The following is a 27,223-nucleotide window of genomic DNA, read 5'->3' on the forward strand; positions in this document are numbered from 1 at the left end:
AAAATAGCTTGTTCAAGATCAAGATCAAGCTTTAAACCATGGCTTCATAGAATCATAGAGATGGAAGGGGCCTATAAGACCACTGAGTCCAACCCCCTGCTCACTGCAGGAATCTAAATTAAAGCATCTCTTTACAGCCATATCTTGGCTTGTTTGGAAGCCATTAACCATAGTTTCCTGATTCACGTGTAATAGGAAATGATAGTTAACTGCACCTTCATGGTTTATTTCCCCAATCATGTGAATGGAGTAGTGCAGGGGAAGCTGATCCTGGTTTTTTAAGCCAGGATTTGATCATATCAGTGCATCCACTGTGAGACTTTAAAAAAATATATTATAGGTCTCAGAACAATTAAGAATGACAGCCATGACACCCAAAATCTGTTTAAATTAGACTAGAGAGATTATTCAAAAGCCTTGCTGCTCAGCAATTCCAGGTTTAGCTTCCTTCCTACTCTCCCTACAGGGTCAAAGGGTGGTTTTCACTCTAAACAAGCATTGCAGCAGCTGTAGTCCTCACCACATGCATTTTGCTGATAATCCTGGCCCACAGCTGCCCTCTATAGGTCTGCAACAGTTTGTCCTCTGTGCATTGCAATCACTGTCCAAGGGAAAGGGGAGTGGAGAGAAGAACAAACAGCATTCCTGTTAACTTGAAAAGGAATGCTGCATTTTAACATTCAGTAAGAAACAGTAATTTAAACTGGTAAAGCTAAACCTAAAAAGAAGTTTCGATTGAAGAAAATATCCTGAGAAAGAAAAGGCTGATTAGAGGCCTATTTGCATTCACCTGCATTTGGCTCAAGACTTCACAGCAGCCCAATACGACATTCAAAGAGGGGATTTTTACCGGTTCTGAAGACTGCTTACCTCCATCTAGAAGACTAGGGACAGAGGGGGTTGAAGAAGCTTAGGCTTTATTCCTTATCTCCAGCTTGAAGAAAAGGTACTTTTATTGTACATGGGGCATTGGGTGTTATCTGAATTAGGACATTGGTGTTATGTGGGTTAGAGTATAGAATGAGATTAAAGAGTTCCCCCTTCCTGCATCCAACTGGATTTTATTTATCTGCATGGATTTATTTTTAGCTTGATTCCTTCCTTCCCCAACTGTCGTAGAATAGCTAATCCTATACTAATTTTAAACATTTGTTTGTGTGTTTATTATATACTTCTCTTTTGCTTTTCAGACATACTGTTTCTCAAAGCAGCTCAAACCCAGTGATATTTATTTAATTTATTTAATTTAATTTATATACCGCCCTAAGCCCGAAGGCTCTCTGGGTGGTGTACATAAAATAAAAACAAGTACAATATATAAATACAATAAATACAATGAATCAATTAGCAATTAGGTAGTTTTAGACCCTGGACCCATTGGTTTACGGGGGTCCCCTTTAGACTACCATGTGTATTACTTCAGTTCTGTATATATTAGGGCAAAAAAATAAAGAAAACAGTTTGACAACCCTGATCAAGAAAGGTACCAGCAAGGCCAAGAGTGTGCTGGTGTGGTTAACAAGCAGAGTCAAATAAGCTATTGGAGGCAGGAGCACTTCCTTCAAAAACTGGAAGTCTTGTCTGAATGAGGAGAATAAAAAGGAACACAAATTCTGGCAAAATAAATGCAAGAAGACAATAAGGGCTGATAAAGGAATTTGAGGAGCACATTGCTAAAAAAAAACATAAAAACCAACAAAAAAAATTAAATACATTCAAAGCAGGAGACCTTCTGGGGCGGTGGTTGGACCCTTGGATGACAAGGGAGTCAAAGGTGTGCTGAAGCAGGATAAGGAGATTGCAGAGAAGCTAAATGAATTATTTGCTTCAAAATGGAGGATATAGGGCAGATCCCTGTACCTGAACTAACTTGTGCAGGAGAATTAATAAACAAAATAAAAAACTGATAAATCTCAGGGTCTAGATGGCATACACCAGAGAGTTCTCAAAGAACTCAAATGTGAGATTGCTGATCTTCGAAAAGAAATATGTAACTTGACCCTCAGATCCGCCTCCATACCAGAGGACTGGAAAGTGGCCAGTGTAACACCAATCTTTAAAAGGGGGATCCAGAGGGGATCCCGGAAATTACAGACTGGTTAGCTTAATGTCTATCCTGGGAAAACTGGTAGAAAGTATTGTTAAAGATAAAATAACCAAGCATATAGAAAAGTGAGCCTTGCTGAAGCAGAGCCAGTACGGCTTCTGCAAGGGTAAGTCCTCACCTCAGTAACCTTTTAGTGTTTTTTGAGAATGTCAACAAGTATATTGATAGTTGTGATCCAGTTGAAACAGTGTACTTGGACTTTCAAAAGCTTTTGACAAATTACTTTACCAAAGACTTCCGAGTAAGCTTAGCAGTCATGAAATAAGAGGAGAGACCTCTTGTGAATCAGCAATTGGTTAAGTAGCAGAAAGCAAAGAGTAGGAATAAATGGATATTCTCTCAATGGAGGCCTGTAGAAAGTAACATATCCCAAGGATTAGCATTGGGACCTGTGCTTTTTAACTTTTCCAAAAATGATCTAGATATGGGTGAGTAGTGAGATGGCCAAGTTTGCTGATGCTACTAAATTTTTCAAGATTGTTGAATTGAGAAGAGCTCCGAAAGGATCTCTCCAAAATGTGTGAATGGGTGGTAAAATGGCAAATGCAATTCAATGTAAACAAGTGTAAAAGTATGCATATTGGAACAAGAACTCTTAGTTTCACATATATGCTCATGGGGTCTTGCAGTGACTGACTGGGAATGAGACCTTGGGGTCGTAGTGGATAGCTCGATGAAGATATCGACCCAGTGTGCTGCAGCTGTGAAAATGGCAAATTCCATGCTAAGGATAATTAGGAAAGGTATTGAAAATAAAACTGCCAGTATCATAATGCTGTTATATTAATCTATGGTGCGGCTGCATTTGGAATACTGTATACAGTTCTGGTCACCTCACCTCAAGAAGGATATTGTAGAGTTAGAAAAGATTCAGAGAAGGGCAACTAAAATGATCAAGGGGATAGAGCCACTCTCCTATGAAGAATGTTTGCAGCATTTGGGTCTTTTAAGTTTAGAGAAAAGGTGAGCAAGAGGTGAAATGGATGGCTTTAAAAGAGGATTAAGCAAATTCATAGAGCAAAAGGCAATGCTCTCCTTCCATAGTCAGAGACAGTATGTTTCCAAATACCAGTGGTTATAAGGGGGAAGAGTGCTCTTATGGTCAGGTCCTCCTTGTAGGTTTCCCATGGGCAAAGAGTTGGCCACTGGAATGCTGGACTAGATGGACCATTGGTCTGATGCCACAGCTCATCTTATGTTAACTGTGGAATGCCCTCCTGAGGGTGGTATTCCTGGCACTGACATTATTCTTTTCAGCACCAAGTTAAAAACTTTTGTTTGCCCAGGTATTTAAGATGAGGGTATTCTTAGCTGGTTGAATAGTTTTACTCCTCTTAATTTTATTGTATTGTTGATGGTGTCTTATACTTTTTTGAATACTATTGTGAGATCTGTTCTTGGATATAGGTCAATTTATAACATTTTAAAATAAATATATAAATAAAACCGAGATAATTTAAATTCTGTGCACCCAGTGCACTTACGTGCTATAGTTTAAAATGGTGGAACTGCTTTAGAGGAAATTTGTTAATATTAAGAAATAAAAATGCCACTTTATTCTTCCATAATTTCAAAATATTAGGAAAGATACTTTTTCCCCATAACAAGTGGGGATTTATTATGAATTCTTCAAGCAAAAAGGTTTATTAGCATAGACAACATGATACTACAATTAGGGACCATAGACTACTCATTGACTGTTCACTAACACTGTGAAGTCCTTGTTGTGACAGGGGCTACAGGATTTCATGCACCAGTAACTATAGCTGAAACATTAAAGTGCATGCATTGCAAATATATGGCACCAGGTTTGATGTCTAGAATATGCACTTTTGCCATTTCAGGAAGGAGCTATGAGTTTGTTATTTTCAGTTATCAAATGGCATTTACAGCCATAATATTGGGGTGGAAAGAGCAATAACTTTGTTCAGATTTTCTTGAAGAAAGAAGTGCTCAATTCTTCTTTAAAGTCTGACATAGCAGCTCAATTTAATTATTTATTATTGATTTATTGCATTTATATACCGCCCCATAGCTGAAGCTCTCTGGGCAGTTCACAACAATTAAAACATTAAAAACAAGTATACAAATTTAAACCATACCAAATTAAAACCCATAAAAACTGATAGATAAGTTAAAAACACATGCTATTCAAACACTGTTAAAAAAATGCCTGGGAGAAGAAGAAAGTCTTGACCTGGCACCAAAAGGATAACAATGTTGGCGCCAGGCACACCTCATCAGGGAGATAATTCTATAATTTGGGGGCCACCACTGAGAAGTCCCCCTCCCTTGTTACCAGCCTCCCAGCTTCCCTTGGAGTAGGCACCCGGAGGAGGACCTTAGATGTTGACTGTAGTTTATGGGTGGGTTCATGTTGGGAGATGCAAGGTATCGAAAGCCGCTGAGAGATCAAGGAGAATCAACAGAGTCACACTCCCCCTGTCTCTCTCCTGACAGAGATCATCATACAGGGAGACCAAGGCTGTTTCTGTGCCAAAACCAGGCCTGAAACCTGGTGGAATGGCTGAAATGGATCCTGCAACCACTCTTTCAAGGACCTTGCCCAGGAATGGAACATTTGCCACCAGCCTATAGTTATTAAGATTTTCTGGGTCTAGGGAGGGTCTCTTCAGGAATGGTCTCACTACTGCCTCTTTCAGGCAGCCAGGGACCACTCCCTCTCGCAGAGAGACATTAATCACTTCCCTGGCCCAGCCGGCTGTTCCATCCCTGCTAGCTTTTATTAACCAAGAAGGGCAAGGATCCAGCACAGAAGTGGTTGCAAAAACCTGTCCAAGCACCTTGTCAATGTCCTCAAGCTGTACCAACTGAAACTCATCCAAGAAATTGTCAGGCTTAGGTGGGCAACACAGCCAGTTCCAGACAAGACCGTTAGGAGTTAAAGACACAGTGAAGCCGGTAATTGACAGCACTTGGCAGAAACGCCCAAGGTCAGGCTGCAGCTGTAACTGATAAGTGAAGCAGCAATAAAAAGGCTTCAATGAGCACACAGAGGTGTGGGGGTAATAGGAAAGCATTATAGAGTTGGTTGGTGAGCAAGAGACGGAGCACGGTGTGAAAACAGTAAAGTTTTGTTTTCTTAAAGACTTGGCTGATGGTCTATTATTTCGGTCGGCGACTGGCACTGATAAGCAAGCTAAAACGCTACTGGACTCTACTGGTTATACTGGTAAATTGGTGCTGCACTCTACAGAAATCAGGACAAGGCTGTGCTCTGGATACCTCACTTGATTCACCTGCTATAACACTGGAGTCTAAGTCCTGGCAGATGCTAAAGATTTTATCCTGGAAGTGCCTATCAAATTCATTACAGCGGGCCTCAGATCATTCTATCATGTCTTTGGGGCCAACATGTAATAGCCTCCGGATAATTCCGAGGAGCTCTGCTGGGCGGGAGAGTGATGATTTGATAGTGACAGCAAAGTATTGGGTTTTTTTGCTGCCCTCACTGCCCCTAAATACAACTTACCATAGGCACTTACCAGTGTGTGATTGCATCCTTTATGCTTCAGTCCTTTATGCCATGCTTCCCCCATACAGTCAGCCATATCCAGTATTTTCTTATTATGGTCTCTATGTCCTTATGTATCTCCTGCATAACTAGAGAACATATTCTTTGGCAAGGTTGGCTGTTTTTTTAATTCACTGGCAGGCAAGGGTTAAGGATTATAAATCTCGTAACCATGCCTCTCTCATTAAATATCATTGCTTATAGTCTTTTATCCCGTTGTAGAAGTTACCCTGTGAGAAATGGTGATAATGACGATGGGGAAAGATCATTCAACATGTGTCCTAAATATCTTGTCTACATTTTATGCTGTCGTCATTCACATTTCATCACATACTCCACAATGACAAGCTTAAAGGCTACCATTTAAAATGGTGATTAATGTAGTTGTGTTTGAATTAGACCTGCTACAACAGATAATATGAATGTAGATCTTATAGCTTGTTTCCAGTGCATTTCTAAACTGGGGAACAAAGTGTGTTGCACATGTCCTAGGGTTAAAAGCTCAGTCAGCATATGCTGGGGTTAATTATAATTCTTCCTTTTCAAGATTAGTCTGGAGGTGAGAGGGAGAAAGGTTAGGAAACCGAACCACAGCTGACATTTATGAGCTTATCTTAATTAATATATCTCCTGTCCAGTTCTTGAAATTACTTCCTCCTTCACGTGTGCCTGTGTTAAAGCCATGTGGAGGGCTGTGAGCAAGAAGCATATCTGTACTTTTAGTCTTTATTTATTTATTTATTACATTTATATACCGCCCCATAGCTGAAGCTGTCTGGGCGGTTTACAGCAATGCATCCTTGTTAGATAAAATTATTTCAACCACTGCTTCAAGACTGAATATAAGGCATATGGTAAACAGAAGGATTTTATAAACAAGGAAGACCAGTAAGAAAAGCAAATAACAGGAGTGAGAGAAGACTAGAAAGGGATAGGAGACACAGAAATGAAAAAGAGTAAGGGACCCATGTGTTTTGCTTAAGGTGTGAGACAGATCTAAGTAACAGCTGGACTTTGTTTTCAAAAATGAGAATGAGCCAAGTTAGTGAGAGATGGCAAAAGCAACAAAAAAGCTTTCTTAACATACATCCATAGTAAAAGACAGAGAAAAGAAATGGTGGCACAGCTACTGAATGAGGATGGCAAAATGATAACAGATGACAAAGAAAAGGCAGAAGTGCTCAATTCCTACTTTCGCTCAGTCTTCTCCCAAAAGAGGGTCTATGATCTTCCTGGGACACATGAAAATGAAGGGACAGGACTGCAGCTTGAGATGGATAGACAAATGGTCAAAGAATACCTCACTTTGAATGAGTTCAAATCTGCAAGACCTGATGAACTGCCTCGTGGAGTATTGAAGGAACTGGCTGAAGAATTCTCAGAACCGCTGCCTGTTATCTTTGCGAAATTGGATGACTGGAGAAGGGCTAATGTTGTCCCTATCTTCAAAAAGGGCAAAAAGGAGGAACCTGGGAACTACAGACCAGTCAGACCGATATCGATCCCTGGGGAAATTATGGAGCAGATTATAAAGCAGTCAGTCTGTAAGCACCTTGAAATGCAGTGATTACTAGAAGCCAACATGGATTTGTCAAGAACAAAACCTGCAAGTCTAATCTTATCTCATTTTTTGATGGGGTAACCTCCTTGATAGAATATAGGGATGCTGTGGATATAATATATCTTGACTTCAGCAAAGCTTTTGGCAAAGTGCCCTGTGATATCCTGATTAACAAGCTAGCTAATTGTGGGCTGGATGGAACAACTATCAGGTGGATCTACAGTTGGCTATAGAACTGTACTCAAAGAGTGCTTATCAGTGGTCCCTTCTCAAAATGGAGGGAGGTAACAAGCAGGATTTCACAGGGCTCAGTATGGACCCAATGCTCTTCAATATTTTTATTAATGGCTTAGATGAGGAGGTGGAGGGAATGCTTACCAGATTTGCAGATGATACAAAATTGGGAGGGATAGCTTAGTACTGGAGGGCAGAAACAAAATTCAAAGAGATCTTGATAGGTTGGAGCATTGAGCTGAAAACAACAGAATGAAATTTAACAGGGATAAATGCAGAGTTCTACACATAAACCAAATCCACAGTTATAAGATGGGGAATACTTAGCTCAGCAATACTACGTGCAAGAAGGATCTTGGAATTGTTGTTGATCACAAGCTGCAAAAAAGCTGTAGCTGCAAAAAAGGCAAATGCTATTTTCGGCTGCATTAACAGAAGGACAGTTTCTAAATCACATGAAGTACTATTTGGTACTGGCTAGGCCTAATCTTGAGTGGTGTTTCTAGTTCTGGTCACTGCATTTCTTGCTGTCCCTCCCTCTTGCCTCATCTTCAGGCTTTATGCATCCAGTGCCAACATGATTGTAAGGAAAATCCCCTGCCCCAAGCTCAGGAGGAAAAATTGAGGCTCATCCCTGTTGTACTCAGCTTCAAGTTCATCAGTGAAGGGAAGAATATTTGCAGAAAGGACATTTGCCAAGGCAACAGTGAGCAAATCTGTGCAACTTTGGTAGTTTGTATGAATGTGGCTTCTTGTGCACTTCATAATTATGAAGATTCATATAGATGAAAACGAGCCAAGTCTGAATTAATATCATATAAACGGAAGTTTAAAGGATGCTTCATGCTGACAAACATCTCTATTCTCTTGCGCTTCCATGTTAGAAATTACAGCATTTCATCTACCCATCAACTTGCTACCTAACTGCTGAGGTCAAGGATTCTCTTGCAAGAAGTTCCTCTATCTTAATTTTCAAAGGAAATAGGTCATCCATAGCATACTGCAATATGCTAATTCAGTATGCTAAATTCTGTCAGTTGTATCAAATGTTGCAGACAATGTAATGCCTTTGAATAATTAATGGCTGATGGTAATACATACATTAATCTAACTTGCTAGATCTTTTGAATACATGCAGGACTTGTATTGTAAATTTGTCAAAGGAACATTGTCTTCCTCTAAAATTTTATGATAAGGGTTGAATCAGAAGGATTAGGGTTTGCTTTTTCCAACTGGTCACCTCTCCTCCAAGGACATCCATTTCTGAAGCTCAGTTAGTTTTACTTGTATCCATATGACCAACACCAAGCAACGTTTCCAGTAGATGAATGACACTTTTAAGTTAACATCAAAATCAAATGCACCTGCATTGGTCCATGATAACAATTTCTAAAATCCACAATTGGGCTATATCTCTATTGAGACCAACCCAAATGACTCAAAATAGTGAGCAGGTTTTCGACTTCATCAGGATAGATGATACACAAGCAGTAGTGTGGGGCACAAGTAAGAAAAAAAGAAAAAGGTACAAACATTGGCCTGGAATACAATGCATTTAGATGCAGCGAGATGATGGAGTTTGCAAACACTGATGTAGTCTCTGCTAGCTGCTGCAGGTATCAGATCACAGAGATGGAAGGGGCCTATAAGGCCATCAAGTCTAACCTCCGATCAGTGAAGGAATGCAAATTAAAGCATACCCAATGGGTAGCTGTCCAGCTGCCTCTTGAATGCCTCCAGTGTAGGAGAGCCCATCACCTCCCTAGGTAATTGGTTCCATTGTTGTGCCACTCTAACAGCTAAGAAGATGTTCAAGCAAACATCCTATAACTTGAGTCCATTATTTTGTGTTCTGCACTCTGGGATGATCAAGAAGAGAACCCGGCCCTCTTCTGTGTGACTACCTTGCAAGTACTCGAAGAGTACTATCATGTCTCATCTCAGTCTTCTCTTTTCAAGGCTAAACGTGCCCAGTTCTTTCAGTCTCTCTTCATAGGGTTTTGTTTCCAGCCTCCTGATCATCCTTGTTGCCCTCCTCTGAACCCAGTTTATCTGCATCCTTCTTAAAGTGTGGTGTCCACAACTGGACACAGTACTCAACATGAGGCCTTACTAGTGCCAAAGAGAGGGGAACCAGTACTTCACATGATTTGGAAACTACTGTTAATGCACCCTAAAATAGCATTTGCCTTTTTTGCAGCCACATTGCACTGTTGGCTCATATTCAACTTGTGATCAGCAACAACTTGAAGATCCTTTTCGCATGTAGTATTGCTGAGCCAAGTATCCCCTCCCCCATCTTATAACTGTCCTTTTGGTTTATTTTCCCTAGGTGTAGGACTTTGCACTTATCCCTGTTACATTGCATTCTGTTGTTTTCAGTCCTATGCTCCAACTTATCAAATGCTGAAGTTGAGATATATTATGTCCACAGCATTACCACAATGTTACCTGAACAAAAAATGAGATAAGATTAGTCTTGCAGGATTTGTTCTTGACAAATCCATCTTGATGTTTAGTAATCAGTGCATTGTTTTCAGGGTGCTTACAGACTGACTGCTTTATAATCTGCTCCATAATTTTGCCAGGGAATGAAATCAGGTTGACTGATCTGTAGTTCCCAGGTTGTTCCTTTTTGCCCTTTTTGAAGATAGGGACAACATTACCTCTCCTCCAGTTATCCAGGACTTCAATCATCCTCATGATTTTGCAAAGAGTGAAATATAATTAACCTCTGGCAGCTTCCTGAAAATGGTCCACCTAGCAGCTACTCTGATAGACATGTTCCTAGAAACTTTGGTTTGAGTGGTTGTGGTACCCTAAATTCCCACAATCTGACCCACTAAAACCTTGCTGTGGCCTTGAACAACAGCTTTCGTTTCGGCTTTGGATTTACCCCAGTGCTTCGGGACCTTTGACATGTTTATGGACAGATCATAAGGAAACTTAGTTATAAGACAATTTAAATTAGCCCCCCAAGTTGTTAGTTGTCTGTTCATTACTCATAAGACATGCTGGTAGTGGATGGATGGTGCACTTTCCCCCATCTTAAACAGCCCCTCATATGGGTAAAAAGTGAAAACATTTCTCAGTCTTGAAATGAGCACTCCCTGCCTTTTCCAGCAGCTAGTTGGTTTCCAGCAGACTCTTGAGTGGACAGGAAGAAGCTTTGTGTCCTGCATGTGCAGCACAGAAGCTCAGAGGACCTGTGGCAAAGCACATGTTGCTGTTTCATTTTGCCACTCGACCACAGTGTTTCTTTGCTAGATGTGCAGAAGGTTTGTCTGCTCTGTTTTGGGGGAAGTGGGGAGGACCACTCCTTTCTGCCATCAATTTCCTAGTTTCTCTGCTGGACATGAAGAGGTAACTTCAATTCCTGCACATTAAGTATGGAAACACAGTGGACTGGCAATTAAAGAGCATTCCATGCTCCCCTAGAATGTGGCAGCTCACATGATTTAAGGGATGGGGTTCACTATCCGATTCCATTCCGTTTTTCAATTCGTCAAATGGACTGCTAGTTCCTATTTGCTATAAATTGTGTTCCACTAGTTGTCATGGTTCCCAGTTCTCCCTTTTAATTTTTTTCTGAAAAATTACATAATTTTATCCATTATTAGTCATGCCACTGTATATTTATGTAATGTATATAGCAGCTGCAGATTACAAAAGTAATTATATAAATAATTATATAATGCTCACCATGGTTTTTTTTTTTTTTAAATATGATGTTGCTAACAGCCATGAACACATGCAAAGAGTGGGAGCCTGTTCAGTGATGAGACAAATTTGCGGATTATCCCAGAATTTGATACCAAATCCAATTTTGCAAATATTCTACACCATCCCTACCTGATTTCTATGTTGGGTGAGGAGGAAGCAAACCACCCTCCTCCAAGGGGAGCATAGAGCACAGTAGGTTGCCGAAGGAAGGGAAAGTACTTTGTCCCTCTCCTAGCAGCCCACTCACTCACTTGGGTGAAATTCCTAGTTGCTTATGTAGCCAGTGTGGTGTAGTGGTTAAGGTGTTGGACTATGACCTGGGAGACCAGGGTTCGAATCCCCACACAGCCATGAAGCTGACTGGGTGACCTTGGGCCAGTCACTGCCTCTCAGCCTCAGAGGAAGGCAATGGTAAACCCCCTCTGAATACCGCTTACCATGAAAACCCTATTCATAGGGTCGCCATAAGTCGGGATTGACTTGAAGGCAGTCCATTTCCATTTTATGGCAGACAGTCAACATTAAAAGCAAGACTAGTTTGCAATTAAAATATTTCTGTCCTTCCATTCCTATTATTTCTTATTCCTTTCTCTCAATTTTATAGCTTCCACCACTTTTTCCTCCCTTGCTGTCCTTATATTGGAGCATCACAGCATGCCTGCTCTTGGCTTGTACCCCACTCATCTTTCTCTTTTCCCCATATATTTTGGAGAAGCCGTGAGTAATTTGCGTTACTTTGCCTTTTATTTTATGGTAGCAGTAAAGTCTGCTTTTTCTTAAAAAGCTGTATTCTAATTTCATTTACTCCCTCCCAGGTGCCTAGTGAGGATATTCTCTTACCTAGACTTCAGTTCTCAAAGTAGCTAACCCCATTTGCCTGTGTATTTGAGTAAATGTGTAGTGGGTTAGCTTTATCAGGCTGACAGTAGCTTGTCCTTTGGCACCATAGATCCAGGACTGCAGAGGGGATGATTCCCAGAATTAAATTAATATTCCGTCACCTACCATCATTTGTGCTCCTCATTCCCTGGACAAGGAAAATTTGGTCTCAGATATGTATAGAGAATGATGAATGTCCCATGAAAGAGTGCTGACTCTAAAAAAAATCCATTTTAAGAGTACCTGGACCTTGTGGATGCAAATGTCATGTGGCACAGTAAAAAACAGCATATTTTTTTAGTATAAGGTTTCATGGGTCAAAGATTGCTTTAATGCAATCTCATAAGTAGCTAGATTCAGACTTAACCACAATATGCTTGTTAGTCTTTGAGGTGCAACAATATAGCAAACAAACATGGCAGATGCCTACTGGGACCTTTGAATTCCTCTTCTTTGAACAACAATCCCCAGTCCCACCTCTTCAAGAAATAGATTGACATGTAGCACTGTAGGGAGGAGTGGAAGAAAGCCACCACGATTGAAATATGTCAAAAGCCCTGTTGGGTGTGCAGGTATAATCATGTGGTTTTCTTGATTGCAGTTACGTTTTGTTTACTGCTGTGCATCATTTTGTTTCAAAGTTTTAGTTAACTTGCTACGGTTTTTGTTTTAAATAACAAAAAATGGTCTTTTGATATCAGAAGCTTCTCTTTTAGGAAACACTGAAACTCATGATGTGTATGATAATATTATGCCTAGAGGAAATAGTTAGTGCCAAGATCTTTGTAATCTCGAAATGTTGGCACTAATAACGAGAGTTCATAATAAATGCAGAGGCCTTGGGAGAAGAGATTTCTTCGCTGCCATGTAAATATGTGTTGACAGAACAGGACATTTAAATTGTGTAGTATTTTTATGATGTAAAAAAATCAGAGGTGAAGTGAGGGTTTAATTAAATATATACACAGAGGTTAAAGCAAGATGTTTAATCAAGTTGTTAAAGCAGGATATAATCATGTCATAGCAATGTTGTACAATAGTATTATATTGCATGATTAAAAATAAAAAGATATGGTAGCATCAAATGTCCTCAGCCAGTGAATTGTTGTGCTCTATGTGAAGATATCAGAAGCTGGCTTATTCAAAGTCATTTAGCTTAGTATTGTTCCCAGGCAGTGGCTCCCCAGGGTTTCAAAAAGGGTACTGCTACCTGGAGATGCCAGGGATTGAGCATGGGAATGTCTGGATGCAAAGCATCTGCTCTATGACTGAGACAGAGCCCCTTTCCCAATAGTAGTTTAGTAGACAATGATTTGAGAAAACTAGCTTATTTACTGCAACAATGCCATAGCCTTCAAAAAGCAATTAAACTGCCTCCAGTAAACTGATATTCTTCCAAGATTAATAGCCGACTATACTTCTTATATAGAAGCCAATATGAAAATTTAAGTAATCTCCAAAACTGTGGAGCTAACTTGTGGAGCTAAACAATAGCTAACTAGAGTTAACCCTGATAGCACAGGCAAGTGGCAGTTGGGTGAAATCAGACTGTACAGCCTTGTTCTGACATAACATGTCCAGGTTTTCAAAATCCCACTGGGAAAGCACAATTTTCTGTTATTCCTCCTGTGCAGAATGGGAACCAAGACATAAAGATAAGTGACCTGTTTAAAAAAATAAGTTTTTAAAAAATCAGCTTTAAAAAAAATCCTGGTCTGCATAGATAACCAATCCTTCACAGAAACCAGTGACATAGTTCGTGATTTTATTTAGCATGTGTACATTCCACCTTTTCCAATACGTATCAGCGTATTCCATAAAGTAGAGAGCTGAAGAAGTAATTGCTGCAGTTTAAAGTGAAGTTTGCCTCTGAGTGGAAGTTAATTTTGTGCCTATTTTTAGTGAATAGTTTTTATTGTAAATAACAGTTGGTAATCAGGCAAGTGATTTGTTGACACTGTTTTCATTTGTTGTTATGTTGTACAAGGAGTTTATGATGTGAGACTATTTAATGCTACTTAGTCAATTATAGCTACGCATGAGCAAGGAAGAATAAAAAGTAATCTTCTAAAATAACCAGTTTCATAGTTTTGCTTCACTGAAATCTTGCTTACTTTTTTATGAGTAAGGCTGCAATTCTAATTTTACTTACCTAGGAATAAGCCATATTGAATATAGTTGGACTTACTTCTGAGTAGACACTGTTAGAATTTAACTGAAAGAAATTAATATATAAATTCAGCTACTGTTTCTAATACAAATTATGTTAAGATTTTAATATGCAATGCTTTTCCATTAACATTTTAAAAACCATACATGCTCTTGAATCCAGTTTTTTTAATTAAAAATGAGATGCCAGTTCCCACCCCCACCCGCTCCAGTCAGATCCTAACTCTTTCAGGAAGCTACTGAAATTTTTTAACTGTTAAAAAAAAATAAAGAAGTGACTCCTTTGATTTCATTGACTGGGTTCCAGAGAACCCTCTGCATATATAAAGCACTTCCGTGCACATGTTGTCTCTCCGTGTTTGTGTGCATATGTATGTGCCAGTGTTTCATTCCAGTAGCAACCCTTGTGGGGGAAGGGTTGGAGGCATGGGAGGCTATCACCATAAAGTGAAACATGTGTAATGTTGCATAAGGTGCTTTGGATCCTAGCCATTATATTTTGATATTTTCTGTGAAGTGTTATAACTTGGTATTTTATTTAGATGGGGACATTAGAGACCTTTTTACCCAGAACAAACTTCACCTTGATATAGGAGTATTCTTTGTTTGCTCAGGATTACAAATTTTCTAGAAGTTTAGACTTAACTTCTCACAGCAGTTTTTGATCTGTTTAGTTGTATTTTTGAGCAGGGACACTAGCTGCCTACTTTTATATACTTTCCAACTTTCATGAACATATACATTTAGCTACAGTCTCCCTTTATTGTATACCTATACTCTCTGGACAAGAGGCTACTGTAAGGACAGAATATGGAGAAACCGATTGGTTCCCCATCGGAAAGGGTGAGACAGGGGTGTATTTTATCACCCTATTTATTTAATTTGTATGCAGAACATATCATACGGAAAGCAGGATTGGACCAAGATGGAGGTGTGAAAATTGGAGGGAGAAATATCACTAATTTAAGATATGCAGATGATACCATACTACTAGCAGAAACCAGTAATGATTTGAAACAAATGCTGATGAAAGTTCAAGAGCAAAGCACAAAATTAGGACTACAGCTGAACGTCAAAAAGACTAAAGTAATGACAACAAAAGATTTATGTAACTTTAAAGTTGACAATGAGGACTTTGAACTTGTCAAGGATTATCAATACTTTGGCACAGTCATTAACCAAAATGGAGACAATAGTCACGAAATCAGAAGAAGTCTAGGACTGGGGAGGGCAGCTATGAGAGAACTAGAAAAGGTCCTCAAATGCAAAGATGTATCACTGAACACTAAAGTCAGGATCATTTGGACCATGGTATTTCTGATCTCTATGTATGGATGTGAAAGTTGGACAGTGAAAAAAGCAGATAAGAGAAAAATCAACTCATTTGAAATGTGGTGTTGGAGGAGAGCTTTCCGCATACCATGGACTGCAAAAAAGACAAATAATTGGGTGTTAGAACAAATTAAACCAGAACTATCACTAGAAGCTAAAATGATGAAAGTGAGGTTATCATACTTTGGACACATCATGAGAAGTCATGATTCATTAGAAAAGATAATAATGCTTGGAAAAACAGCAGGAAGTAGAAAAAGAGGAAGGCCAAACAAGAGATGGATTGATTCAATAAAGGAAGCCACAGACCTGAACTTACAAGATCTGAACAGGGTGGTTCATGACAGATGCTCTTGGAGGTCACTGATTCATAGGGTCGCCATAAGTCGTTGTCGACTTGGAGGCACATAACAACAACAACAATATATAATTATCTTTATACATTTTTTAAAGAAATTTATGTATATGATCACACTTCCTTTGGCTTATCCTGTTTATATGGTGAACTTTATATTACAGCTGTTTCCCCAGGAAGTTACATCCATCAAGTCGGTTTGACACCTTTTGGAAGTTGGGAGATGGCAATCACCTTGTTAATTTTTCCATCTTTCTGCTAGGCAGAGAGGGAGGATGATACCCTGTCATTCAAGGGGGGACGACGACATTACCTGTCTGCTAAGGCAAAATGGAATACTGTACAAGAGATCCTGGACCTTTGCCATAGGTTAAGGCAATTGAAGCTGTACTTTACTGGCTCTCTATGGAAACCTTTCAAATAGAAAATTATCCTTCATTTCTACAGATTATAGGAGATAAACTTCTGAACATGTTCTTCCTTTATGTGATGATGCTGTTTTCCCTGGGAAGTGAGTAATGGGGAATAATTGTGGAACAAATCCACCAAAGATGACAACATTGAGAGAGAGGGTGATACCTTATTAAGGAATGTAGTATTCTACCATGCATGATGTATGAAAATAAGTGATTGGTTTAATTTTTGTACAAGGACAATCAGACTCCTCACTATCATAGGACATTGTTTCCATCTATTGTTTACAGTCTTAAATATTCTAGCAGATGGCCCTTGAATTTTCAAAGTAGTCATCATAGAGGTTAATGAACTTTGAATGACACCACTTTGTGTTCACGTCTCCCTTGCTAAAGAACTATATATCCCTCTTGCTATTAATATTGACAAAAGAATGTACATAAATTTAGTGTTGAATATGGTGTCTTAATATTTGATACCATTCTTTCCATTTAGATGAAGGCTGCAATCCTACAGGTGGTTGAACTAAGGTTCTTTAGAAAGTAGCATTGCTGGTGGAGAGGCATATCTCTGGGAGGAATGGCACTTGTACCATCAGAAGGGCCCCTAGAACATACTCTGTTGCCTTAGATGTCCTCATGGTGGAGTTCCATGTGGAATGTGGGCAATGTGGGGCATTTCACCTGCACGTCAGGGTGCCCGTGGATGTACAGGATCCATAGCTCCCTTGTTGTTCCAAAACTCCCACAAAATTGGCATGAATATATTCCAATGGGAGGGAAAATTAAAAATTATGTCCCCTATCTTCCACCCTTCCACTTCAGCAGTGAGCTTGCAAGGCTGTAGCAGTGCAAAATTTAATATTTTGTGGATTAAGAGCTGTTGACAGAATATATTACTGAACTTTTTTGGAGTGCACTGTATCACCTTATTCTGAGTGATGTTGCTTTATACCTTTTCTTTGTGCTTTTAAAAAATCTAGAGACTCAACTTCAAGGTTTTAGTTTTGTATAGTCCACACATATTTCTCCTCTTTTGCCTAGTTGAGTTTTATTTTTACGCTGTCTTAGAATAGTAGAGTTGGAGAGGGCCTATAAGGCCATCAAGTCTTCTTCAACCATGGCTATGGTGCATTGTGGCCTTGCTGCTCTTGATCAAAAAGCCTACACAATTGCTATTGCTGTGCAGCATTCTGGAACACAGAAACATAAGATACTGGATCAGTGGGCTGGCATTAGTGACAGTGCTAAAAATAAAAGGTAAGGTTCTTTTCAAGTGCCATAATCTTGGTGTTGCATAAGAGATTATACAGATATTGTATGATAATATGCATTACCATTAATGGAGTATGATTCTTTTTGAAAATGGCTACAGATTGGGATTCACTATTTCAGTTATAGGAGGATAAAAAAGAGAAAAAAGAAATAAAATACTAAAAATGCAACGGTAATACAAATTGTATTACAATTTTGTTATCATCAGGACACTGAAACCAGTTTGCTAATAAACCTGCTTGCAATTAACCGAACTATCTCCAGCTCAGTTAGCCACTGAACTGGTTTTTCCCTTCTAAACTTTGCATTGCAATTTGTATTTGAATTTAATATGCACTATGTGTTATCTTTTGGTGTATGTTACTGTAATTAAAGTAGAGTCCTGTATTTGTCCAAGGTTTAAGCAGCATGGGCCAAGCATCAGAATAAAATAAAAGAGAAATGGGTTGTGTTGATAATCTTTCTTGACTACTATAATGCAAAGGACATCAAGCTTTCTTTTAATTATTATTTTAAGGATTTCACTTATATGGAAGACTCGAATTTGAAATGCATTAGTCCAGTTCTATTGTTTGGTTATATGTATAAGCAACTTATTTATATTGGAAAATGTATCCTTGTGGTTCTCCATATTTGTAGGCTTTTGACAAAAATGGTTGTGATAACATGTTGTACATAGACTTTTATTTATGCCCTTGGTTGGTAAGTACAAGCCCTTTCCATTTCGCCTGCCTGTCCATTTTGGCTAAGCCATGTCCACTTGCTAATCACCTGGTGTCATATGTGACATCGTAGTGCTTTGAAGTCTGAACAGTCAACTAATTGTTATGGCTTCAAACCTTAGTGCAGGCTGTTTGCAAGCCCATTGGAAAGAGCCCTGTGTTTTAAAGTCCTAACAATCACCTTATTGTTGGGCTTCAAAGCGCTGCATTACTAGATGTCATTGTGATGTTGGGTGATTGACAAGTGGGTAGCCCAGACCATTTGTCCAATTTCGCCTGTGCAGGGTATAGAAGAGAAAGATCTGGCTCAATGGCCGGATCCACTTCCTCATCCCTACCCTAGAATGTTCAGACAACCATACTGCATACTCTAGAACAGATAAGGCAATGTGATCTGTGAACCACATCTAGCCAACCAAGGTTTTCCCCCATGGTCTCACATCTCTTCAGTATTTCCATGTGGGAATTAAAGCATTTTTGGTCATTCTTCAGAACAGGCATTTTGTGTATGTGTCTTCCAGTGTGAATTATACAGCCACAAGAGGGGCTATATATTATAGCTAGTGTGGATTTTTCACATTCCCCCATACTAAATTGAAAATACCCCCCATACCATTCTGATGATTCCCATAAGCTCATTTCAGAACAAAATCTTACAAAACCTATAGTCCTGAACTCAGAAACGCTTGCTTTATAACTCTCTAAGTTATCATGGCAATACACAAAACTCTCAGAGAGAATCTAGAGTTCAAAGTGTAAAGCAAGAGAAAAAAATCCAGACCCCTGTTGGACTTTTTTCTGTCAGTGGATAGAATTCCAGTGTGGTTTAACAGTCAACCTGTCTTCTGGTGATGGTAGTTCTGTGAGGGGAATAGGGCGTCTCGTAACAACTCTCAGTACTCTTCACAAACTATACTTCCCAGGATTCTTTGTGGGAAGCTGTGACTGTTTAAAGTAGAATAAATGTCTGGTGTGGATGTGGACAGGGACAGCTCTGGTTTAAATTTGGGTGGGAGATTACATATATCTGCTGTAGAATAAGGTGGGGGACCCCCCCAAATAATGATACGGTTCACAGTGTTTGCCTTTTGGAAAGGAAAGGGCCTTTCCCTCTGCCCAGTGCCCACCCACACCCTCCTCTCTCCTCCACCTTCCTCCCTACCCCAGGTCAGTTTTACCTATTTGAAGCATGATTGCATGGGAGTAAATCCTACTGAACTCAACAAGTATGCAAATGATCAGACTGTCCTCCTCCCTTCTATTTCCCCTCCAGTCCCCTTCCCCCTCTCCTTCCTTTCCCCTCCCTTCCCCCTCCCCTCTCTCCTCCTCCTCCCTCCCTCCCTCCGTCCTTTTCCTCTCCTGTGGTCAGTTTCACTTATCCTAAGCATGATTGCACAGAAGTAGATCCCATTGAACTCATTAAGCATGCAGATGATCAGACCTGCCTTTTCCCTCCTCTCCTTCCCCTCCTCTCCCCCTTCCCGACCACTCTAGCTCTCCCTACCTTCCCTCTTCTCAGGGGAAGTAAATTGCAGGGGAGTAAATCCCATTAAATTCAATAAGCATGCAAATGATCAATCCATTCTTAGCAAACTTGCACAGGATCCCATTTCTTACTTTCCGGATTAAAAAGTAGAGAAATTCACTAATAGGAAGAAAAAACCTTGCGGCTTAAGAATGTACCTATAGCCAACAGATATTTCTACCAAACTTTAAAAAGCAGGGAAATTGGGCAGCTATAGTGAATGCACCAGGGGAGCAGGAGACCTGACCTCCTCTCTGAGATATTGGACTGCCCTACAAATTTGTCAAAATGCAAACACCATTTGGGTTGGTCTTTCATAGTCCAATCCACTTCCTGTGTAGCTTGGAAGAATTTGGTAATATGTGCCTCTGAGCATATGATGTACAAATGTGTAGGGCAGTACAGTATCTCAGAGAGGAGGTCAAGTCTCCTGTTGCCCTGATGTGCTCACTATAGCTGCCCAATTTTTCTGCTTTTTAAAGTTTGATAGAAATATATGTTGGCTATAGGTACATTCTTAAACCGCAAAAAAAAATTGCCTATTAATTAATATTTATTTATTTTTATTAAATTTATATCCTGCCCTTCCTCCCAGTAGGAGCCCAGCGTGGCAATAGAAATGTGCCCTATATGATGTGCGGTGCCATTTCCCGTAATAAAGTTCATATTCAACATTGTACTGTAGTTTCCTGTAGACTTTATCATCTCAATGTATAAATCTAATCACTAATTTTCTAATTCTCTTTGAATCCTAAAATTGTCTTATATCAACTGTTTTCTGTAAGTCTGCAACATGATAGGAAACAAGATCACTTTAAACCTGTAGTCATATTCCCTGTGATCTCATAGGCCTATTAAGGTATGGCCTGGTTATTTATTAGGTTTTGCTGTACTGTCTGAAAAGTGCTGCAGGAAGTAAGGTTGTTTTGGTGAGTTGACCTTTTCATTCTGGGCTCAACCAATTTTCCCAATAAGCTTGAAGGAGCATTGCACACTTTTGATTTTTTTTTTTAATGTGACATGAAGTAAACAGAACTCAAAATGTGCCTGGGTCAGAGGAAACAGATGGGAGAGGTTCAGGGGGGTGCTATTGCTAGGGTTATGGGGAGACAGGTATAGAAGAGGGTAAGCAATATTATCATAGGAGAGGGGGAGAGCACCTGATGTCTGTCATCCCTGCTCACCCACCTCCCAGTAGAAACTTGCAGGCCTTTGTAATCCTGAACAATACTTTTGGATTTTGGAATCATTGGTGATATATGTATCACTAATTTTATGAAATTGATATACAACCTGTAGTTTAAAAAATCCCTTTAGTAAAACTGTCAGCATATGCATTATAAACAATTTTAATGCCTCCAATAGAAATAGTTTGAAGTTTCTTATATTGACAAATATTAATTAGTCTTTTAAACAGTTAAATCCCCATTGATGGTTTTGAAAGGGAAATAATTTAAATATATAATATGGTTTAGCATTTTTGGTTTGATTAGCAGTATATGAATATTATCCAAGTGATTATTGGGATCTTTGCTGGAATTTTACTGTTTTCCAAAATATTTATATTTGTATTGGGTATTTTTTCTTAATGCAGATGTTAATTCTAAGACACACTGATAACTTTTCTTCTGTATCAAATGTTTAAAAACTCAAATGCCCATATAGAAGAAAAACTAGTATAAGTGTGCATTTTAAATTATTTTTCATATTTTATATTAAGTAAAATTATATGGATAAAATCTGTAGTTTCTAGAAATGACAGATATTTATCATACTTCATGGCTATGTATGGTTCACTATTGTAGTTGCATTTCTAAGAAAAGCTTACAAAGTGACTAATCTCTCTGTAAAGTGTCACTCATACTTACAGCATTGTAGAAATGATAATAATAGTCCTTGTAGGAACAAATAGAGCCTATTATTTGAAACAAGCCAGTTACTTAAAAGATTGACAGTGTAAGGGGGGGTTGCCCTTGTAGATAATGCATGGTGCTATGTTTGAATTTTAAGATCATCTTTCTAATTTGGGCTTATAATGAGTGAGATTGTAATGTGGCTGTCAATGGTTAAGTAGCTAGTTGCTGTAATGTGTACTTCACAGTCATCAAACTGGTGGCAACTATAGCTGACTGTACCATGGGGAGTGTGGCATCACTCTCTGGCAAATGTGATAAGTGGCTGGCCTTCCTTCTGACTCCTAAGCTGAAGAGATGGGTGGGGATCATTGGTCCACACCACCACCCCAGTTCAAAAGTCAGGAAGAAGGCTGAGGATTGTTTGCCGGTTATGTGGCCATGGTTCCTGAACAGCATTGGCCATGCAGGTCCAAAACAGCAACCATGAAATAAGAATGGGGGAAGGTGCATGCCACCTTTTCTACCCTATTAGGGGAACTTGAAGGGCCACAATAAACAAGTAAACACAGTAAATAAGTAAACTAGACTAAATCCCAATTTTGGAGAAGGGACAAAAAGAAAACCCCATTAATATAGTTCCGCATAATACAGATCTTGTGGAATCAGTGGCAGCTGGTGCCCTCTAAAACTGGTGGGGCTGCCAATGAGGTCATTGGGCATGGACAAGGCCTGGTTTTCTTTCCATTCTCCTGTATTGAAAGATTCTATGGATGCTTAAACATTGCAGTTTTACAAATTGAACCTAAAGAAACTAAAAAGTGCCTTATTTTGGTTTAGAAGGGTTGCACCAAAGACAATGAAATGATCGATAAAACAAAATGAGCATTTATATATGTATAAACACAGTGGTTGGAGCATTGGACTAGGATCTGGAAGATCCCCACTCAGCCATGAACAACACTAGAAACTCTATTTTAAACAACTCTCTCCATCTGCCTGCCTACACACACAGACAGCACAGTGGCTACTCTTTTCTTTCAAGCCTCGTCTGGTTAGATGCAAAGCATCAATTACCCCTCCCCCCCCCACAGAGCAATCCATTTGGGTCCCGCATTTCCCTCCTGCTCTTCCTCCTCCTTCTCTCCCTCCCCTCCAACAGTCAGCAAAAGCCCCATCAAGACCAAAACATACCCCCCCGCACCACTCGGTGTTTTTTTCCCTTGCTCCCCATGCAGCAACATACTCCCACCCACCTACTCTATACAATCAAATACTGAACTGAACTGAATTGCTGCCCTGGGCTCCTACTGGGAGAAAGGGCGGGATATAAATCTAATAAATAAATAAATAAACTGAACTCACACAGAAATTTTGCTGCTGCTTTCAAAGGTTGGCTGCAAAGAAAGAATCGTGTTTCCTGTTACTTTAGCTTGCTGCTTGCAAAAGTGAGGGAAATAGCAACGCAAACTCAGGAAGGAGCCAGTGCAGATTGCAAATCTTCATAGTTCTGCCCTAATGCTATGGAACTTCCAATGCATTTCTGAGGGACTCCTCCAGATTGGTTAGAGCTTATTCTACGGGAAATAAAATCAAAATGAAGGTCCAGCAGCCTTTACAAACAAGCTCAGTGTGGGTGAAAAAAAGATTTACAGAGCAATCCAAGTCGAGGGAATCCAACATAAGTTGTGCTGAGCAAGAGACCTTGACATAAAGTTCCGCTGCATCCAATTACCATTCAGAAGCCTCTGGGTTGGCTGAATGCTGGCTCAGCTAGGAACTGTGCACAGGGACCAGAAAGTAAAAGCCTGCTCTCCCAAACACCCCTACCAGGGAGTAAGCATTCTCCATTAACTTCTATTACAATAATTTTCTTAGACCGTCCCTTTTCCCAGTATAACTTTTGCCTGGATTGGGACCTGCAGGAGTGCTCCGAACACAAGTTAGATGTGGCTTAAGTCCCTTCACCTTGGGCCCTCCCATGACATGCCCCTTTTTATGCCTTATACCAGCTTATGCTGGCTCCAATTGTGACCATCTCAGCTGAGCTGGCTGGGTTCTGGCTGAAGCAGGCTGGCTATTCTGGGTCCCGGCTGAGCCAGGCTGAGGGACTTATGCTGGCGTAGTCCCGCTCAGGCCAACTGGCTTAGCTGGAGATCCACTGTGTCCAACTCCCTCAGCCCTTTGTAATTGCAAGTTGGATTGCACCCTTAACTGAAAACCAGTTAAAAATTAGTCCAGTTCATCAAAGCTAGAGTGCAAGTTACAACTTAAAACTATAGGGTGACTTGCTAAAAAGTGGTTTCTGTTCAGTATAAAATCTTGTAAAAGTTAGTTTGTTAGTTTTCATTTTAAAAGGTTTTAAAAACAATCTTCCATAGGAATGAAGTAATCTTCCACAGGGAATTAATCCTCAGATAACTCCCTCCACAGAACTGTGGGTGGTAATACCAGGGCCCAAGAGTAATTTAGTACTGGGGACAAACAATTTCCCCCCCTACCAAAATGCTGAGGGAATTCTTGAGAAGAAAAATGAAATTGAGGAAGCATCCAAACTAGGAAATGTTGTAGAAATGGGTAACTTCAACTACCCCGACATAGACTGGCTACATATGTATTCCAGTAATAACAAAGAGGTAAAATTTCTAGATACCTTAAAAGACTGTGCTGTAGAACAGTTTGTCATGGAACCAACCAGTGGGATGGCATCCCTGCACTTAATCTTAAGTGGCACCCAAGACCTGATGTGAAATGGAAATGTTGTTGAACCAATTGGGAACAGTGACCATAGTACAGTAGGGCCCTACTCATACGGCGGGTTACGTTCTGGACCCCCGCCGAAAAGTGAAAACCGCTGAAAAGCAGAACTCATTGAATAGAATGGTATGCGACACCCGAAAACCGTGGTAAAAGCGGAACAAATGCCGTATGAGTGGGGCTTTAGTCTAATTGCGTCTAATTGAGACTGCCACATTAGCGAAGCGCCGTAAAGCAAAGCGCTATAAAGCGGAGCCCTACTCTACTATTAAATTAAACATGAATGTAAATACATGTAAATGGCCAGTTGCCAAGAAAATCCAGCACTGTCACATTTGACTTCAAAAGAGGAAACTTCCCTCAAATGAGGGGATGAATAAAAGGAAGTTGAAAGGCAGAGTCCAGAGGGTCAAATCACTACAAAATGCTTGTGAGTTGTTTAAAAACAAGGGACAAGAGGGTGCCAACATGTTTAGCAGGTTCTATTGCCAGAGACAGTATGCTTCTGGATACCAGTTGCTAGAAATTACAAGTAGGAAGAGTGCTGTTGCTCTGAAGAACTCTTCCTCCAAAAATGGAAGTCTTGTCTGAATGAGAAGAATAAAAAGGAACACAAACTCTGACCAAAACAATGCAAGAAGACAATAAGGGAGGCTAAAAAAGAATTTGAGGAGCACATTGCTAAAAACATAAAAACCAACAACAACAAAATATTTAAATACATTCAAAGCAGGATACCATCTAGGGAGGTAGTTGGACTCTTGGATGACAAGGGAGTCAAACACGTGCTTCAACAGGATGAGACTGCAGAGAAGCTAAATGAAATCTTTGCATGTGTCTTGACAGTGGAGAATAACGTCTGTCCCAGGAAAACTGGTAAAAAGTGTTGTTAAAGATAAAATAACCAAGCATATAGAAGAGGGAGCCTTGCTGAAGCAGAACCAACATGGCTTCTGCAACAGTAAGTCTTGTCTCACTAATCTATTAGAGTTATTTGAGAGTGTCAACAAACATAGATAGAGGTGATCCAATTGACATAGGGCATTTGGGTTTTGAAAAAGCTTTCAACAAGGTACCTCACCAAAGAGTCCTGAGTAAAGTAAAGTAAGCTTAGCAGTCATTGAATAAGAGAAGTCCTCTAGTGGATCAGCAATTGGTTAAGTAGCAGGAAGCAGACAGTAGGAATAAACGGAGAATTCTCCCAATGGAGGGCTGTAGAAAGTCGACTCCTCTAAGGATCGGTATTGGGACTTGTGCTTTTTAACCAGTTCATAAATCATCTAGAGTTAGGGATGAGCAGTGAGGTGGCCAAGTTTGCTGATGATACTAAATTGTTCAGGATTGTTGAAACAAAAAGGGATTGCGAAGAGCTCCAAAATGATCTCTCTACACTGAGTGAATGGGCGGTAAAATGATAAATGCAGTTCAATCTAAACAAGTGTAAAGTTATGCATATTGGAGCAAGAAATCATAATTTCACCTATACACTCATGTGGTCTGAACTGGCGGTGACTGACCAGGAAATAGACCTTGGGGTTGTAGTGGATACCTCAATGAACATGTCAACCCAGTGTGCAGCAGCTGTGAAAAAGGTAACTTCTGTGCTCGGGATCATTAGGAAAGGTATTGAAAATAAAACTGCTGATATCATAATGCCGTTATATCAATCTATGGTGGGGCTGCATTTGGAATACTGTGTACATATAGAGAGCTATCGCTAGTCGGGCGGTATATAAATTTAATAAATAATAATAATAATAATAATAATAATACATTTCTGGTTGCCTCATCTCAAAAAGAATATTGCAGAGTTGGAAAAGGTTCAGAAAAGGGCAACCAAAATGAACAAGGGGATGGATCAACTTCCTTATGAGGAAAGGTTGCAGCATTTGAGACTTTTCAAATTAGAGAAAAGGCAAGTAAGTGATGAAATGATAGAAGTGTATACAATTATGCATGGTGTGGAGAAAGTGAAAAGAGAAAAGTTTTTCCTCCCTCTCTTGTAACACTAGAATTCATGGACATCCAATGAATCTGAATGTTGGAAGATTCAGGACAGACAAAAGAAAGTAGTTCTTTACACAGTGCAAAGTTAAACTACGTAATTTGGTCCCACAAGAGGTCATGATGGCTACCAACCTGGATGGCTTTAAAAGAGGGTTAGACAAATTCATGGAGGATAAGACTATCAGTGGCTACAAGCCATGATGGCTGTGCTCTGCCTCCACCGGCACAGGCAATATGCTTCAAAATACCTGTTGCTGGCAATTGCAGCAGGGGAGATTGCTCTTTGCACTCAAGTCCTGCTTGCCGGCACTAGCTGGCCACTGTAAAAACAGGAGGCTGAATAAGATGGACCATTGGCCCAATCCAGCAGGCTCTTCTTATGCTCTTTTATTGTCTACTCACCACTTAATCATCACCCGTTGTCCACTCCCCATTCTCAGGGGGCTAAACTGACTTAAATCCACCCCCTTTCATATTCCTACTCTCTGGAATTTGAGCCACACTCCTTGTCTCATTGTCTGTTGTGGGGCAGGTTTGGGTCAGTATGTGCTCTGTGCATGCATTATACATTTCTAAAAGCCATGCTAACATAGAGCTCAGCTTTACTGTCATTTTAAGCCCTATCACCTGACTCTGAAATCTGCAGTTTGCCTAGGAAAGCATGCAAACTAAAAATTTAAGTGTATGAGTAAGAAAGTTTCGCCAGGTGCTTGCTGACCATTCCCCACATTAATCCACAATAAGGTATTCTTGCCTATTATGGTTAGCACTGTGAG

The 27,223-nt window shown here is 39.9% G+C and overlaps 1 protein-coding gene across 2 annotated transcripts in view; it reads left to right on the forward strand.

Annotated features, from left to right (window-relative positions):
• Positions 1–578: 578 nt before the first annotated feature.
• The window catches only part of LOC133380132 (teneurin-2), a 995,941-nt gene continuing 969,296 nt past the window's right edge, over positions 579–27,223 (forward strand). Inside the window, exon 1 of one of the 2 annotated variants that reach the window (XM_061616787.1) lies at positions 579–946. The gene's annotated coding sequence lies outside the window, so the exon portion shown is untranslated. The remainder of the gene's footprint in view (positions 947–27,223) is intronic. The other variant, XM_061616792.1, reaches the window with a different exon arrangement.

Source organism: Rhineura floridana, chromosome 3, assembly GCF_030035675.1.
Source record: "Rhineura floridana isolate rRhiFlo1 chromosome 3, rRhiFlo1.hap2, whole genome shotgun sequence".
Lineage (NCBI taxonomy): Eukaryota > Metazoa > Chordata > Lepidosauria > Squamata > Rhineuridae > Rhineura > Rhineura floridana.